General features: G+C 41.8%; 1 protein-coding gene across 2 annotated transcripts in view; it reads left to right on the forward strand.

Moving 5' to 3' along the window:
• Positions 1-17,833, forward strand: part of LOC118506186 — a 62,487-nt gene that overhangs the window by 16,457 nt on the left and 28,197 nt on the right. The window contains exon 2 of one of the 2 annotated variants that reach the window (XM_036042974.1): positions 15,534-15,569. The exons of the other annotated variant lie outside the window; for it this stretch is intronic. The gene's annotated coding sequence lies outside the window, so the exon portion shown is untranslated. The remainder of the gene's footprint in view (positions 1-15,533; positions 15,570-17,833) is intronic. 2 annotated transcript variants of the gene reach the window in all.

Below are 17,833 nucleotides of genomic sequence, written 5' to 3' on the forward strand. Positions count from 1 at the left end.
ACCACCGTGCGGAATAAAAGGGAAAGCCCTCGCAGGCAATTGCAGGCAGCAGAAATGGAAACTGGTACGCACACACACACACATCCACAATAGATGTGCTGTTGTCCTAGTTTCCTAGCAGTCTGCTGCAGTGCGTCTTGGGTGCCCCGTGGATGTGGATGAGGTAAATATTCTTCTTATCAATTATGAATGACGGTATAGGAGCTGCCGGCACACACTGTCGACCCGAGGACCACGTCTTTGAACGAGACGAGAAATCGAGCGGCCTGCCCTGTGTCTCGCAGATGATCATGTTGTTAGCAATTGTAAACTGTTTGCGATAGCGTTTGTTTTGTGCTTTACCATTCTGGCACGAACGACTTCCTAATGAGGAATGTCTAGGCTCGGTACCACGGTTCAGATTTGTCGCCATCGTTTCTTGTGAAGTCGGTGTAGTCGTTTCGCTTCGTTTTACCCCGAGGGCAATGTCAGCAGGTACAGTTGCTTGGCAACAGTTCTGTGGAAGTTTACGTTGCCTAGGAGCAATGCGCAGCCAAGAAAGCTGTAATTGGACGAATATGGTACAAAGATGAAAGAGTGTACTGCGATGGCAAATAATTTAACTTTATTACAAACCGTACAGTACGTGTTTTGCTACAGTGAAAAGCAACTAAAAGACATTACGTCCTTAAGAAGCGATTATCTGCTCGCATAAAACAAATCGCTCAGTCGTAACGGCTTTTACGCTGTTAAATGAATTGTAAGGAAGCGCCTAAACACGCGCAAGACGAAGCGCAAAAACGTCCCGTGCTGGTCGTGGGTAGTGCTGTTTAGCACGTCACCAGTACGAAGATCGGAAAAGCAACACCGAGAAGAGCGAGAGAGAGAGAGCGCGCTCGCGCCAGGCCGATCTTTTATGGCGTAAATGAAATTTTACTAAGCGAACAGAATTACCCAGTAATGGACGTATGCTTAGCGTTGAAAATGTGAAGTTGAAGGATGGCACGCGTTGTAACGGGGGTCATTCGGCGTACAGTGGTAGAAGAAGCGTTTGTTCAATAATCTATTTCGATCGTACTCGTCCCAGCTGTACATTGCTTCCCTTTCTTACAGCTTAAGAGTTGTCGGTACAGTTTGAATTTTCGCCCTGAGGGAAGAAAAAAAAACAGAACAAAAGAACTTAAAGTGTGTTTAATGTTATGCGTAAGATGGTGATTCATAAACGCATAAAAAAATTGCGATGTGCGCCGACCCAAACACAATGAATGTCCGTTCCGAATCACTAAACACCAGGCGTCTCCATCGGTTGCTGCTCGACCGAGACCGAAGCAGGCGAAAGCTGCTTTAAAGTGGCGAAACAAGGCGTTTCGAGGCATCGCTGTTGTTTTTGTTTCGTTCGGTAGGGGGAGAGCTCACATCCGAAGAAATAATTTTCCCATCCCAAAATTTGTTATGAATTCCGTCGGCAAAATCGTCCATCTTTACATCGCAAACAAATGTTTTTCCTCCCCGGTGTTGTTCTGTGCGTGTTTTTTTTTTTTAACGGAGGCCCACTAAAAGCACCTTGCTGTTCCAATCGCCAAGCTACATGTAACCCTGGGGGGAGGGAAAACTGTTTGTGTGAGTGGATCGGAAAATCAATATTGGTATAGGAGGCGTTACCTTTTTTTTATTTCGTGGGGAAGCGTTACATTAAATTGGCCAAAGCAGCGCTTCTTGGATGTCTGGCATTCATGTATCCCACGTTTCCGGCCAATTCTCGTGAAGCACACCCGATGGTTATGCAGGGAAATTAGTGCGTGCTACCAACACAGATCCAATGGTTGCTGAGGTGTGTTGTCCCTAGATTGTGATTATTGTGTGCGAGAAAATGTTGTTCGCCGTTGCAGAATGAGCTTCGGGGGGTTTTTCTTCCTACTAGGACATCGCTCCATCAGTGGTGCGTCAAGGGTCCTAAAAATCTATATGATAATGTGTGTGTGTATGCTTGGGAGAGAGCTTTTGCGAAATGATTTCACCACCCAATCTAACGATCCGGCCCGGAGGTGTTTGTATGCTAATGGAAAACCTCGTCTCGAACGATCGTCTCCGCTTGACAAATCCCTTTCCATGGGGGAAAAATTCATTTCGGTCGAACTATTTCGGTGGCACATAACAGCATTGGCTCGTTAAGGGAGCTTTTCTCTTATTAAAGTGTTTGGAAATGGAAATGGTCTCAGTTATTAGGTTCCGTTATCGTGTTGTGACGTGTATTTTGACAACGTTTTCTGCAAGGGAGTCCAAAAGGCGCGATGTTTGTTTCAGTGAAAAATCAACCCATCAAAGGCTAGTTTTTCTTATTTATTTTTTTGCTCAGGTGAAAGTGATGTGGACGCAGAATTCAATTTCGTTCAATCTGCTCAGCTTACAGATTAGTAGCGGATTAAGCAGATGATGTCTAGCGTTACGGTGTCAGTGAGAGAGAGTGAGAGAGAGAACCGGCTGACACGCTGACTTGTGATGGACGTGCATGATGGGAAAGATGCGCAAATGTCTGCTCGATTGGATCTCGCTGATTCGTCCTCAGCTCTGACAAGGTGTACCTCGAAAACTCCTTATTTTGAAGGTATAGCTTAGCGGGGGTTTTGTATCAGCCGAAGACGAACCTCCAAAAGTGGCAGACGTGTGGGACCGACAGAACCGAGTGAAAGGAAAAGGATAACAAATTGGATAAAGAGATCGGTGTGCACGGTGGCGAAAAGCCAACCTGAAGGCAGGACAATGGTTCTGCGACCGCCAGGCGATGGATTACCGGTTTTCCACGCACCTACGGACGAACAAACATTGGACGGGTAGGAAGAAAAAAGAGCTGTTGGTTCCCTCTCTCTCTCTTTTTCTCCGTAAGTATCTCCAAGGACTTTAAGATTATCCGTTGTGTCCTTTCATGGAATACAAAATAGAAAATACGGCCACAATGGCTGACGGTGCACGATGACAAAGGCGACCAGGCGATATCAAAAGAAGACGAAGAACGGGGTGGGAAAACAAAGCAGGAAGGGGAGAAAAAAAATCCCCCCAAGGAAGAAGCAAGAACTAGACAAGCTAACTTTGCACAACCGTTCTGTCGGTGGACGACGCTCGGTGGACAAAGTGAAACCAAGCGGTCTAAGCTCGTTATGGTCGAAAGGCTCGGCAATCAGCCGGATCACTGGCACCACCAGGTGAAGAAGTTACGGTGAGCTGGCCGGTATATGCTGGAAGGAATGTGTCGCCACAAGCAGTTTTCCTTTCGCCAGTTTGCCCCACAGTCGGCCACCCCACTGGACTGCTGGACACGGTGATAATCCTGTTGATTATGTTTGCTGTAGTCAGCAAGATTCTTCCCGGGTGAAGGTGAAATGGATAGCAACAGCTCGAGAAGCTGCTGATGCATCATTAATTTTGGATTGGGGCTACAATTTTCTGAAGATGTCCCATTACTCTGCAGGGCTCATTGTTTTGACAGGGTGAATTGTTTTCGGTTGGTTTTTGTTTTTGGTCGGAGGCACTTTGTTCCAAATTTTCCCACATTTTGGAATTGTTCGAGTAGTTTGCCACTGCTTTAAGTTATTTTAAGCTGAGGCAGAATATCGTAATCTAGATTTACCAAACGAAGCTGTTTGCGCCTAGAGGTAGGCAATTCGCATTGTATAAGAGGAATGAAAGGAGGTTCTTTGATCTAGTGGAAGATTAGTCGGTCTTTTTCAAGGTAGGCTCGGGTATCGAGAGCCGTAAGGAGCGGTCTTCCTAGGTTGTCTATCCGCCTAAGCAAAGAAGAAGAAGAAAAAGCATAAAGGCTGTAGCAATGGTAGAATTGAGGTTATTACTAACTAGAAAAACTGTTGTAGTTGAGCCGACTTGTTTAATCCTGTAGGTCAGAACGGATTTAGCGCCTGTATATAGGCAATCCGCAAGGCTTCAAAAGGAGGATTGATGTTAATACCAATACTGTTGAAATAATTGCCACGTACCTCGTCCTATTGGAATGAAAAAAGGCTTAACCTCGTACACAACAATTTAAGATGGTATAGTTAACGAGGTTTTGTTATAATTACTTAGTAAAATAGCAATTGCTCCAAATGAAATGACAGCTAATTTCCTTAACGCTATTTAAACAAAATTCCCTGAAGCTTATGCCACGAATCCCAATGACAATATTCCTCCGTCAACTATATTGACATAAGGAAAAAAAAACCTCTCAGCTCCAATTTTCTATTCCCTTTTAACACTTCATCACCACGATCCGTTGCGACGTTGCATTCATGTCTGGCGTGGCTTTGTCACTCATACAACAGCGCCAACGGTTGTGGTAGTGGTTTTAAGTAGAAAATCTTGTTCCATTTCAGCAGTTTCAAGGCACGAAGCAGCCTTCGGGTGTTTCGGAACCAGTTCTGTTGTGTGTGTGGGGGGAGTTGTACGGGTTTTATTTCATTCCGGACTTCAGGCAGCCCGTTCTACCTCAACATCACGGAAAGCTAACTTATAATGGTTTGATTAAGTTAGTGCTACACGGGAAAAAAAGAACCGTTCCGGTTAAATGTGTTTTCTACAATTAGGGCAAAATTAATTAAGACAATTTTGGCTGCCAGTATGGGGCCAGTATGGTGGTGGGTTTCATTTTGAGAATTTTGTGCGAGTTGGCCGAGTGGTGTTCGCTGGAAGTTGCTCCAAATGTTCTGAAGAAATCTTCCTCAGATTTCCGATGATAGGATCGCAATAATTTATGTTGGTTTGGAGTGAAAGAGCCCAGGTTCGAGTTGGAGATGGTTAAGAGAAACATAAACAGAGCTCAAAGCTCTGGGTCGGTGGCCCGAGTTTTCTCGCACAACAGGGTTGAATTTCGTGACCGGAATAAGGGCGTTCGGTACCCGGTTTTCTGTAATGGTTGGCGCCCGTGAATCGACGTTGATGGTAGCTACTTTTTGCCGTTCTCCGTTCGATGACTTCAATCGATCGAAATCTTCGCCCCCGAACGCAACGCAACGGACTCGATCCGGCTGTAGCGGCACGGCGAACATCTCGGCCAGGCCCTGACGAGACAGTTAAACAAGATTATTGGATCCTTTCGGTGTCCGGATTTCATCGTTCAATCTCCGGAACCGCCGGTTCACCGGATGCTCCGCGATGCCGACACCTTGGATGACGTGATCTGATCCGAAAGCCATTTCCCGACGCCATCAGTGCAGTGCGTTGTTGGTCGCTGTCAGCTATCTGTTCCGTGCGTTTCTTCTTTTTCCCCTTTTCTTTGATTATGAGCACATCCGTAGAATCGCAAAGCGAAATGGTGACAATCACATCCGCGTAATGCTCGTCCCATTGCACAGCGCGCTTGGGGCAGTCGGTGTATGCCACTCACGTACGTTCCGATTTCGCGAACAAAACACGAACAAGCAGGCGTACACCGGTGTGTCGAAGGAAAGCGCTAAGGTTTTGATTCAAATCAAGTACTCACCGACTTGCGACTGGGGATGGTGAATCTTCTTGCACAAGTGTTACATGTTTGTTCGAACGAGATTGAAGGCGCGAGGTTGCCAAGGGAATGCCACTCGCCGGCACGAGAATGACTAACGTTGGCATTACGAATTTGGCTAATGAAAAATTTATTCAAATTAAAATTCATAACTACCTCGTTGAGTGTGATTACATTTGCTGGCGCGGTGTGTGTGTGTGCGCGCGCTTGAACGTTGGCGTACCCTGCTCTAATCTTAGGATTTTCGCGACAGGAATGCTTAAAAGCGATTTGTTGAAAGATTCGTCACGGGAGCGGGAAACACGGGGAGCCCATTTTCCAAGCTTTTCTTTTGTTCTACACCAACTCGCGATGATTCGTAAGGAGAAGAGTTTCTTTGTCAACGGGCGTCACGGCCCCGGGAACGTGCCACGGCGTCGTACGGCAGCCGTGTCAGTTGCAGGTGGTCGCACGGTGGGCGAGATTTATTGAGATTATTTCTCACGTCGCTGTGAATTTATCGGTTCAGCCAAGAATTCGTTCGAACTTTAATCCGGATTGATGATGGTGGGCGAGCATGGTGGGAATAACGGGCACAACATTTCTCAAGGTGATGATAAATAAGAAGTTAAGACATCGTAGCCGAGTTAAGCTGATCTCGCATCGAAGACGACATCGCAGCATGGGCTAAAAGACGACAACGCAGAACGGCATCGAGCATCGAGAATCTGCAACGCAGCAGAATGCACCGAGCAAAGCGATGACGACGAAGACGCCGAGCAACGCGACACTGGCCACGCGCAGACAGCTCCAGAAAAGGACACCGCTGCACGTGGAGAGCCAACGTGGCCAAACCGTGGGAACCATCGTGGGCTCCCGACAGTAGGGCACAAGCTGGGCGATGATAAATCAGTTGTAATTAGGAGTTCGAAACGATAAGTCGAGTTGTAAAATTATCTCTAGGTTTAATAAATTTTTTTTTATGACCAAACGGTTATAAGAAAGTTTAACTGGCGCCCGAATAGGGACCTTTGGTGAGGAAAACCCAAGTGTTGTGAAGTGCAGTAACCGCGTTAGTGCTTGAGTTACGCCGACATAGACATTCGGAAGTCTATCCCGATCGCCTGTGAAAAGTGAAAACAAACTGATGTGCAGTGAACTTTAGTGACTGCGTTAGTGCTAGTGTCACAAGTGCATAGTGCAGAAGTTATCGAACACTTTAGGCAGCCGTGCGAGTTGGTACCAGAGTAGCCGATAGTTGCCAGCAACAGTCTATCGGAGGAAAAGGATTCTGCCGCCGCACCGAGAAGGAAGACATCACCAAAGGATTCCAAAACCAGCCCCGTCAGAGGAGGTGAAGAAAATCAGCCCCGTCAGAGGAGGTGAAGAAAGCCAGCCCCGTCAGAGGAGGTGAAGAAAACCAGCCCCGTCAGAGGAGGTGAAGGAAACAGCCCCGTAAGTGGAGGTGAACAATGCAACTGTTAATGTAAGTAATAATATTAAACATATTCACATCCGATAAAAGTGAGTGACAAAATCCGTGAAAATCGTGTGTCGGTATACGTGTCGATTAGTGTAATTCGAAATTTTGAAGTGAAATTCGTGAAAAAGTTAGGAGATTAGTCAAACTGGAGGAATTAGTCCAATCACTACGACAATTCTCAGTTTCAATAAAAGAGAAAGATAACGAAGGAAAAGAGAGTAATTACGAAATGGAGGCATTGATCAACAGAATCGCAGCCCTAGAGGCACGATTAGAAGAGAACAATATAACGGACGATTATAGAGATCCTCCACTATTTTTCGTAAAAAAGGACGGCAGCGCCATAAACCCGGAGACTTTCGAGAAGATCCCAGGTTTGGTGAAAGACCTTCCCGTTTTTTGTGGAGATCCAAGCGAACTCAACAGCTGGATCAGCGACGTTGATGGATTGATCAGGTTATACGAAACTACTCCTGGTCATACAGAAGAACAGCAAAATAAATACCATATGGTATGCAAGTTTGTTCGACGAAAGATTAGAGGAGAAGCTAACGATGCGTTAGTCGCATCGAACGTAGGGATCAACTGGAATAACATAAGGAGAACGCTTATCACATACTATGGAGAGAAACGCGACTTGGAGACGCTCGATTTCCAACTAATGAGCGCACACCAAAAGAGTCGATCTTTAGAGACGTACTACGATGAAATAAATAGACTGCTTTCGCTAATTGCGAATCAGATAAAAACGGATAGCAGATTTGCCCACCCAGAAGCCTCAAAAGCAATGATAGAGACGTACAATAAAAAGGCAATAGATGCGTTTATCAGAGGTCTAGATGGAGACGTATACAAATTCATAAGAAACTACGAACCGACTTCTCTAGCAGCAGCATACAGCTACTGCATAACATTCCAGAATTTGGAATGTAGAAAATTACTAACAAGACCAAGACAGGTAAACACACCCCCATCAGCACCAAGGAACCTAATACCACTCCCAACTCCCCATCCACCACCACGAGTATTTCAAAACCACCAAAGACCATTTATGACAAACAACACAAGACCACATTTTGGAATCAACCAGCCATTCCAGAATCATGCAAGAAATTTCCAGCGTCCAGCTTTTTATCAACCAAATCAGACACGACCAATATTTCAACGATCAAATTTTAACCGACCCAATTTCATGCAACATACGAACCAATTCCGCGGACCAGAACCGATGGAAGTTGACCATTCAATTAGGTCACAACAAATTAATTACGCGAATAGGCCCAATTCATCCAATGTAAGGCCTATGAAAAGACAACGAGCTTTCAACATAGAAACATTTCCGCAAGAAGGAAATCCATATGAAGACGAAACTGAAAGTCAGGCGTCATATGAACGATACATGAGAAATGTAGAGAAACAGGAGAAAACAAACAACACTTCATGTACAGCAGAACTAAATTTTTTAGAATGAAGTCTGCTTTGCCCTATTTTATATATCATGGTAAAGCAGGACAACAGATAAAAATTTTAATTGACACAGGATCCAATAAGAATTTCATAAACCCAAAACATGCGAAAATCTCACATGACGTAACGAAACCCTTTATCGTATCATCAGTAGGAGGAGACTTGCTTGTCACGAAATATTCACAAGCTAAAATATTTGCCCCTTATTCCGATGTAAATGTAAAATTTTATCATCTACAAGGACTGAAAACTTTCGATGCCATTATTGGTTACGATACCATCAAAGAAATGGGAGCATTCATAGATGCCAAAAGAGATTACTTTATTATAAAAGATAAAATAATACCTCTCTTACTATACCCGTTACAGGAAATTAACAGGATCGAAATAAGAGATCAACATCTTAACAACCAAGAAAAAGGAAAATTACATTCATTCCTTAACAAGTTTCAAGATTTATTTCAGCCACCTGACGAGAAATTACCATTTACAACAAAGGTTGAAGCAACCATATCTACGGATGACACCGAACCAGTTTACTGTAAGTCATACCCATACCCCTTGTCTCTCAAACATGAAGTGGAGACACAGATAAAAAAATTACTAAACAATGGTATAATTCGACCATCCCGCTCACCATATAACTCACCTGTTTGGATTGTACCCAAAAAGGCTGATGCATCTAACGAAAAAAGTATCGACTTGTGATCGATTATAGGAAACTAAACCTAAAAACTAAGAGTGATAGATATCCTATTCCAGACACGTCAACAGTTCTTTCGAATTTAGGAAACAATAAGTATTATACCACACTTGATTTAGCATCAGGCTTTCATCAAATTCGTTTGACAGAAAAAGATATCGAAAAAACCGCTTTTTCAATTAACAATGGGAAATATGAATTTTTACGACTACCTTTCGGTCTAAAGAATGCACCTTCTATATTTCAGAGGGTCATGGATGATGTTCTAAGGGAACATATCGGAAAAATCTGTCATGTCTACATCGACGATATAATAGTCTTTGGAAAGACATTTGATGAACATTTGAAAAATTTGGAAATTGTTTTGAACACATTACGCGAAGCCAATTTTAAAATACAACCAGACAAATCAGAATTTTTAAGAACTGAAGTTGAATTCTTAGGATTCATTGTCTCAGAACATGGTCTGAAACCAAATGAGAAAAAAATTCAAAGCATACAAAAATATCCCGAACCTAAAACTATCCGAGAGCTTAGAGCATTTCTAGGACTCTCCGGCTACTATAGAAGATTTGTTAAAAATTATGCTGCTCTAGCAAAACCTCTAACAAAACTCTTAAGAGGAGAGGATGGCCAAGGCCACTGTAAAATTACAAAAAATCAATCAAAAAATTTTCCGATTAAATTTGACGAAGACGCCACTCGCGCATTTAAAACTCTCAAGGAAATTTTATCATCCGAAGACGTTTTAGCGTACCCCGATTTTGATCATGGTTTTATATTAACCACAGACGCGTCCGACAAAGCAATCGGAGGTGTTTTATCACAAAAAATCAATGGTATTGAAAAACCAATAACGTTCATATCCAGAACATTATCGAAAACGGAAGAAAACTATGCTACCAACGAGAAGGAAATGCTTGCTATAGTTTGGGCTTTACATTCCTTGCGCAATTACATATATGGTGCAAAAATAACAATACTAACAGATCACCAACCTTTAACATATGCAATGTCGCCAAAAAATAACAATGCGAAACTAAAACGATGGAAAGCGTTCATCGAGGAACATAATTATGAGTTACGCTACAAACCTGGAAAAACTAACGTTGTAGCGGATGCGCTATCAAGAATCCAAATTAATTCTCTAACACCAACACAACATTCCGCTGATGATGATAGCAGTGAATATATACTGTCTACTGAAGCCCCCATCAACGCTTTTCATAACCAACTAATATTTAAAACAACTAGCAATTCGTCCTATGAAATGATGACGCCGTTTCCAAAATTTAAAAGGCATATTTTTTGTGAACCAGAATTTACTAACCAATATTTAACAGACAAACTAAAAAGATTCCTCAATCCTAACATTATTAACGGTATACTAACCGATGAAGTAACTATGGGTCTTATTCAAGAAGTGTATAAAAATTTATTCAATCCGAAAACAATGCGATGTAGATTTTCTCAAATACAAGTTGAAGATTTAACAAATGAAGAAAAACAACTAGACGAAATTAAAAACATTCATAATTTTGCACATAGAAATTCGAAAGAGAATTCATTACAATGCATTAAAAGATTTTATTTCCCAACGATGAGAAAAGTAATAGAGTCATTTGTAAAAAATTGCGAAATTTGCAAAATGGAAAAGTATGATAGGAAACCACAACAATTTATACCAATAAAGACTCCAATCCCCAGATATCCAGGTGAAATTGTTCACATTGACATATTTGCGTATAACTCAAACTTGCTGTACCTTTCATCAGTAGATAAATTTTCCAAATATCTCAAAGTAAGATTCATCAAATCAAAATCTATTGCAGATATAAAAGAAGTAATGCAAGAACTTTTATATGATTGGAATTTACCAAAACATATCGTAATTGATAACGAATGCACATTTGTTTCAAATGTCATAGAGCAAATGATTAAAAATCTAGGTATATCTATTTTTAAAACTCCCGTAAATCGTTCAGAAACAAACGGTCAAATCGAAAGATGCCATTCAACAATTCGTGAGATAGGCAGGTGTATCAAGGCACTAAACCCAGAAATCACAGATAAAAATTTAGTGCAACAGGCTGTATACAAATACAACAACACCATTCATTCGTTTACGAAAGAGACCCCCAAAAACGTATATATCGGAGAACAATCGGAAGAAATGTCGTTTAGAGACAGAGCGTTATTAAGAGAAAAACTTGATAAAAAAATTATAAAACTATTCGAAGAGAAAAATGAAAAGATGAAAGATAAGAAATATAAAGACTATGAACCAAATCAATATGCGTACGAAAAGAGGAAAACAAATAATAAACGAGATAGTCGTTTCAATATGGTAAAGATTAAAGAAAATTATCCTACGTATGTAATCGATACACATAACAGAAAAATTCATAAAGTGAATTTAAGAAATCCGACTAATTGATTCATTATTCTTATCATTTCAGTACAATCCTTATCGCTATTTCATCGATAGAATCGAGTAAAATTAAGATACATAATGTAACAAATGATCCATTAGCCATAATACCGATAGGGAAAGCTAAAGTACAAATTGGGTACATTAGAACAATTCATCCAATAGATTTAGCCGATATCAACGAAACAATAGAGAAAACATTGCTAGATAGTCCAAATGGAATTTTTACTGAACCTATCGACAATTTAATTAGAATAAAAGCTAGCATGCTACAGGACACTTTGGCGAAAATCAAACCATTTGTGAAAAGGCAAAAACGATGGGACACGATAGGTAAAGTTTGGAAATGGATCGCCGGAACTCCTGACGCCGACGACCTACATGTCATTAACTCCACAATGAACTCCCTGATAGCAGAAAGCAACAAACAAATAATAATCAACCAAGGTTTCAACGACAGGCTGAAACAAATAACTGATGTCGCTAACCAAGTCGTAAATATCGAGAACGAACGCTATGAGTCATACCAAGTAGAAAATCGAAAACTTATTCTACTTCCCAACATAAATATGTTACAAGAAAAATTGGATGTCATAGAAGACGCTATACTGTTAGCTAAACACGGGATTCCGAGCAGTAAGCTACTATCCCTTGAGGATCTGACCTCAATAGAACAGTTCCTTGAAAAGAATAACATTAAATACAACACACCGGAAGAATTGCTAAGGCAATCAACTGCCCAAGTTGCAGTAAATGAAACTCATATACTATACATGCTAAAGTTCCCCAAACTATCTCCAAAAATCTACGAATACGACTATATCGATTCGATAATACAACACGATGCACGTATAATCGTCACACAGAACTATATATTACAAAATCAAACCCACGTATATTCCATGGCAGAGAAGTGCCAACAACAAGAAGACGTTTATATATGTCCGCAAATCGGCATACAACAACCCACAACATGCATTCAACAAATTGTGAAAAGAGAAGATTCACAATGTGACTACGAAAAGATTTATAGCCAAGGCTTCATAAAAAGAATCAAAGAAGACACAATACTAATCAATGACGTCATAGCAGAAATCGCATCAAACTGCAGCAAAATGAACCAAGTACTGAACGGTTCCTACGTCATACAATTCGAAAATTGTAACATCATCATTAATGGAGAAATTTATTCAAACAATGAAGTCACCATTCCTGGTAAACCATTTAAGTCAACAGCAGGAATTAACATTGACAAAGGCGAAATCAAACATAGACCGCCTCTTCAACTGATACAAAACCTCACAATAGAACACAGAGAAAAGCTAAAAAGTATCAACCTACAAAACGACTCCTTGAGATGGAAATTTAACATATTTGGAGGAACATTTGCGTTAATATGCATATGCGCATGTATAGTATTTCTATTCTTCCAATTCAAGAGAACTACAGTAAAAATAGACATGACTCAAGCGAAACAACTCGAAACCTTTGTCAGCCGACCTATCTCGTTCCACGCAGCAGCGAGACTTTGAGGGCAAAGTCACTTAAGAGGGGAGGAGTTAAGACATCGTAGCCGAGTTAAGCTGATCTCGCATCGAAGACGACATCGCAGCATGGGCTAAAAGACGACAACGCAGAACGGCATCGAGCATCGAGAATCTGCAACGCAGCAGAATGCACCGAGCAAAGCGATGACGACGAAGACGCCGAGCAACGCGACACTGGCCACGCGCAGACAGCTCCAGAAAAGGACACCGCTGCACGTGGAGAGCCAACGTGGCCAAACCGTGGGAACCATCGTGGGTTCCCGACAGTAGGGCACAAGCTGGGCGATGATAAATCAGTTGTAATTAGGAGTTCGAAACGATAAGTCGAGTTGTAAAATTATCTCTAGGTTTAATAAAATTTTTTTTATGACCAAACGGTTATAAGAAAGTTTAACTAAGATATTCGCTGCTTGTCTGCGTGTCTTATGATTGTGCATTTTTGTTCATAATTTATTTACCGGGAAGAGCTTACAACGCCCGGAAGTATGCAAAAGGGTTATTTAAAAATTACGTTTCATAGTATTTTTAATCGTTTTTTATTTCATCTATTTATGCTCCTATATGAATATACTGTTTTCCTTTTTATTTTTAATCTAAGTTTTAGTAAATTTACTTAAAAACAAATCTGCAGACACCATGATTATCTCTAAGTGTGTCATACAATTTTTGTATGATTTGTGATAGGAGTTGCTGAATATTGCATACCAACAGGCGCATTTCGGCGAAAATCAATGTAGAGCGATACACTTACTTGCTTATCAAGCGCTGCTGAAGAATTCCTTCATATTGGCCTCAGTTAAGATTCGTTGACGGCTTATCCCAAAGTTTCTGACCTTCACTCCACCTCGATCTGGGACTACTACGTCTTTTCTGCCCATATGGACGTCCTATTTAGACTTTACAGGATGGGTCGTTCTGTGCTAATATCATGAAGTGACCTTTAATAAATTCCTGTCTCCACAGGCTCGTTTGTTGGTGTCTTACAGTAATTGGGATCAAGTTAATCCAGTTATTAAATAAATTTGGTAAGAGTGACGATCTGAAAAATTCACAAAGAACTAAAGCTACCTTTCTTCTGAATTAACTTTCCTGAGGCATCAAGCTCTCTAGGGCGGCATCCATATTACATTGGCGTAAAAAATCGATAAATTTACTCTATCCGTTTCTAGGGGGGAAAAATGCTCATAACAGTATGAAATATGTTCCCTCACGCCTTCAGGTTGAGCAGCTACCATCTCCACCATACAACAACGATAATGACAATCGATGGTTGGTAGAATTTCTCACACGAAAACAATTTCCTTCGGTTCGGTTCCATGTTGTCGCATCGTTGGTTGGAGCCCAAGCGAAAGTGAAGTTGTCCGTAAATAGCGACACCTGAAACCTGCTTGTTTGTGTGTCCTCTATCCTTCATGATGATGGGGCATGCGTGCGCTCGCATCGTGTCAGGTGTGGTCAACATGGCTAGCAGCGTGCGGGTCGAGATAGCACAGCTAATAATAATCCTATCGTGTAAGCTTTTTCCTATGGCAATATTCTTACGATCGGTTCCGCTGCAGGATGTCATCGCCGACATGCCGTGGGGTACGCTCACGTTCATCATGTGTGTGTGTGTCAGTGTGTTTGATGGTGCTCTGAATGTTGCTTTGTCACCTACAGCCAAGGCAGAAAGCCGGACGGTGTGGAGATGATGTATGTTTGTGTCATGTATCAGACATTCTCGGGTTCGGGATGGCAACACGGGCAACCATCTCGTTCCGAAGCGTTCGTATAGCCTTCAGCATCATTTCCTGTGCAGTCCTGATGGTAATTTTGGCGTGAAGATGACAACATCATTATTTTCATATTATCGCCCGTGCAGCAAACGGGTGGCAGACGGGACCATGCACCATGCTCCACATCGGGGTTCGGTGCAGAGAAAATATTGCCACAGCATTCCGACGTCATCCCGAGAGCACGGTGCCATCATCATTCAAAGGAAGGTTTCCTGTTTTCTTCTTCACTTGAAGCTGCTCAACGAAAGATATCCTTACGCAAAACCTTCCGCCCCGGAAGCCAGATGATGGCAGGTGTATATTTATCGGCTGAAGCATATGGGATAGGCGAGGATAAAAATATTACCCACAGCAAAGCATCCTTCACCTCGAGTCATCGGTTGATGTTGATGATGATAGGGGATAATTGGTTACAAATGATGGCAACGGACGAGATATCCCAGGCAGGGCTCAGCCAGGCCTAGATTCGATTGTGTGAAGCTATTTGAGGAACAGCCGAGCACAAAGGCGACTCTTCACCGGGGCAAGAAGCTCTTTGGGTTGTTGTGTAATTATTTCCAGCCTAACGAACACGGCAAGAATCGGATCGGATGATCTGTTTGTTTGACTTGTGTGCGAATCAGTATAGAGCGAAGGTTAATTAAGTGTTGTTGAATTTTCTTTATCGTTCTTTATTTGCAGAGGCCAGAAACTCCATCGTCCGGTGCTTATGAATAGGTAAGCTAATTGAGTTGATTGTAATACGTTTATCGAGTATCAGATGTTTTGTTGTGCTGTATGTTTAGCTAAATCTAGATTTACATTCCAAAGCAAACGGCCAGTTTGAGCACACGTACAGTATAATATTCTCTCGTTATCCGTATGGCATCCAGAAAACCTGCTATTCACAATGTTACAAATTCGTACCTAACGTGCGGTGCGGCTCGTCCATCGCTACGGTCGAGCAATCCACCGGCCACATTTCAATCAAATGTTCAATTTCCCCATTTCCCTGGAAACACACAGGAATGGCACAACGTACCGGTTATGGCCGTGAATGGAGAAGACATTGTTTGGATCCGGTTGTTTTCCGCACGATATTGTAGGCAGGCAGGCAGACACAAGCAAGCGAACAACAATCCGCACGATCCACGATACTTGCGATGCCTCGTTCGTTCCCTCCCGGATGGTCCAAAATCCATCGTCCACCGTATACAATCCGGTGCCAGAATGCGCACTGGAGCAGTGAATCGTTTCGCTGATTCCATTGTTGCCGGGTGGATTCTTGTATTCTTGGAATCGGGATTGCAGCCAACTGGCGAATTCGGTTCGCTGCACCATCCTTGACTTTCGGTTTGACCTGACATTTGCGCCCACGCCCCGAACAAAGCGCCCTTGCATGGCACATTGGCGGGTAGTGGAAAAGTATTTTATGAATTTGATCATTATGCAAACTTGGCTCGGTTTGTTGTTGAGATTTTCTTCGTATGAGCGGGCCGGTGCCGTGCACAGTCGCTCGTTGAAGGATTTCAATTATAGTGTGACCGCAAGCGCAAGTGGTCTTTGCCTTGCCAAATTTTTTGGTCCCGCCTCGGGTCGGGATCGAACAATCGGTATGGAGGCACAAATCACGTTGTTCGATGCAATCGAGGAAGAAATAACAGTTTACGGTTTATTGGCAAAGTTAGAAGGGCCTGCATCCTGTTGAATATTTTATGGGCTGCAGCAGACATTTTTTTTTTGGGAAGGTTTGTATGTTTCCTTTATCGCGTAGCTGAAGTTTCTGACTAAAGTATAGAAATATTGGGAAATATTGGTCGGTTAGTATTGATTTGAATTTATTATTTGATAAGAGAGAAATGAGAGAGAGAATCGAGTGAGAGATGAGAAGATCCGAGAGAGATGTGAGAGCAAAGTGAAAGAATATATTGAGAGAGATGAGAAAGAATCGAGAAGGAATCAAAAGAAATGAGAGAGAATCAAGGGATAATTTAAAGATAATTGAGAGAAAAATGAAAAATGAACTAGACAAAAAAGATAGAGAAATCCAGCGATAATCCAGAGAGAAATGAGAGAGAAATGGAAGATAGATGAGAGAGAATAGAGAGAAAAATTACAAAAATTGAGCGATAATCGCAAGAGAAATGGGAGATAAATGAGAGACAATCATGAGGGAAATAAGAGAGAAAAATGGGTGAAAATGAGAGAGAATTGAAAGGGTAATGAGAGAGAATCGAGAGTGAAATGAGAGAGAATTGAGAAAGAAATCTGAGAGAAATGAGAGAAAAATGAGAGAGAATCGAAAGAGAATTGAGAGAGAATCAAGCGAAAAGAGAAAGTATCGAGAAACAAATGGGGGAGAATCGAGCGAGAAAGGTGAGAGCATCGAGAGAGAAATGAAAGAAAATTGAGAGAGAATCGAGAGAGAAATGAGAGAAAATCGGGAGAAACATGAGAGAAAAATGAGAGAGAAATGAGGGAAAATCGGAAGGACAATGAAAGAAAAATGAAAGAGAAACGAGACAGAAACGAGAGAGAAATAAGAGAGAAATGAGAATGAACCGAGCGAGAATTGTGAGAGAATCAAAAAAATATCGAGCGAGAAATGAGAAAAACTCGAGAGAGAATCAAAATCAGAATCGACCCATTAATGCTCTCTCATTTCTCTTTCATTTTCCTCTCACTTCTCTCTAGGTTATCTCTCTCGCAATTCTTGCTCGTTTTTATGTTCATTTACTCTCTATTCTCTCTCGTTTTTCTCCCGATTTTGTCTCGGTTGTCGCTCATTTCTCTCTGGATTCTTTATCGATTTTCTCTCGTTTCTCTCCCGTTTGTCTCTCGGTTTTGTCTCGGCTGTCGCTCATTTCTCGCTCGATTCTCTCTCATTTCTCTCCCTCGATTATCCCTCATTTGCCACCCTTTTTTCCCTCTATTTTATTTAAATCTGCTCTAATTTCTTTCTCATTTCTCTCTCGATTCTTTCGAATTTCTTTTTCGATACT

Source organism: Anopheles stephensi, chromosome 2 (assembly GCF_013141755.1).
Source record: "Anopheles stephensi strain Indian chromosome 2, UCI_ANSTEP_V1.0, whole genome shotgun sequence".
Classification (NCBI taxonomy): domain Eukaryota; kingdom Metazoa; phylum Arthropoda; class Insecta; order Diptera; family Culicidae; genus Anopheles; species Anopheles stephensi.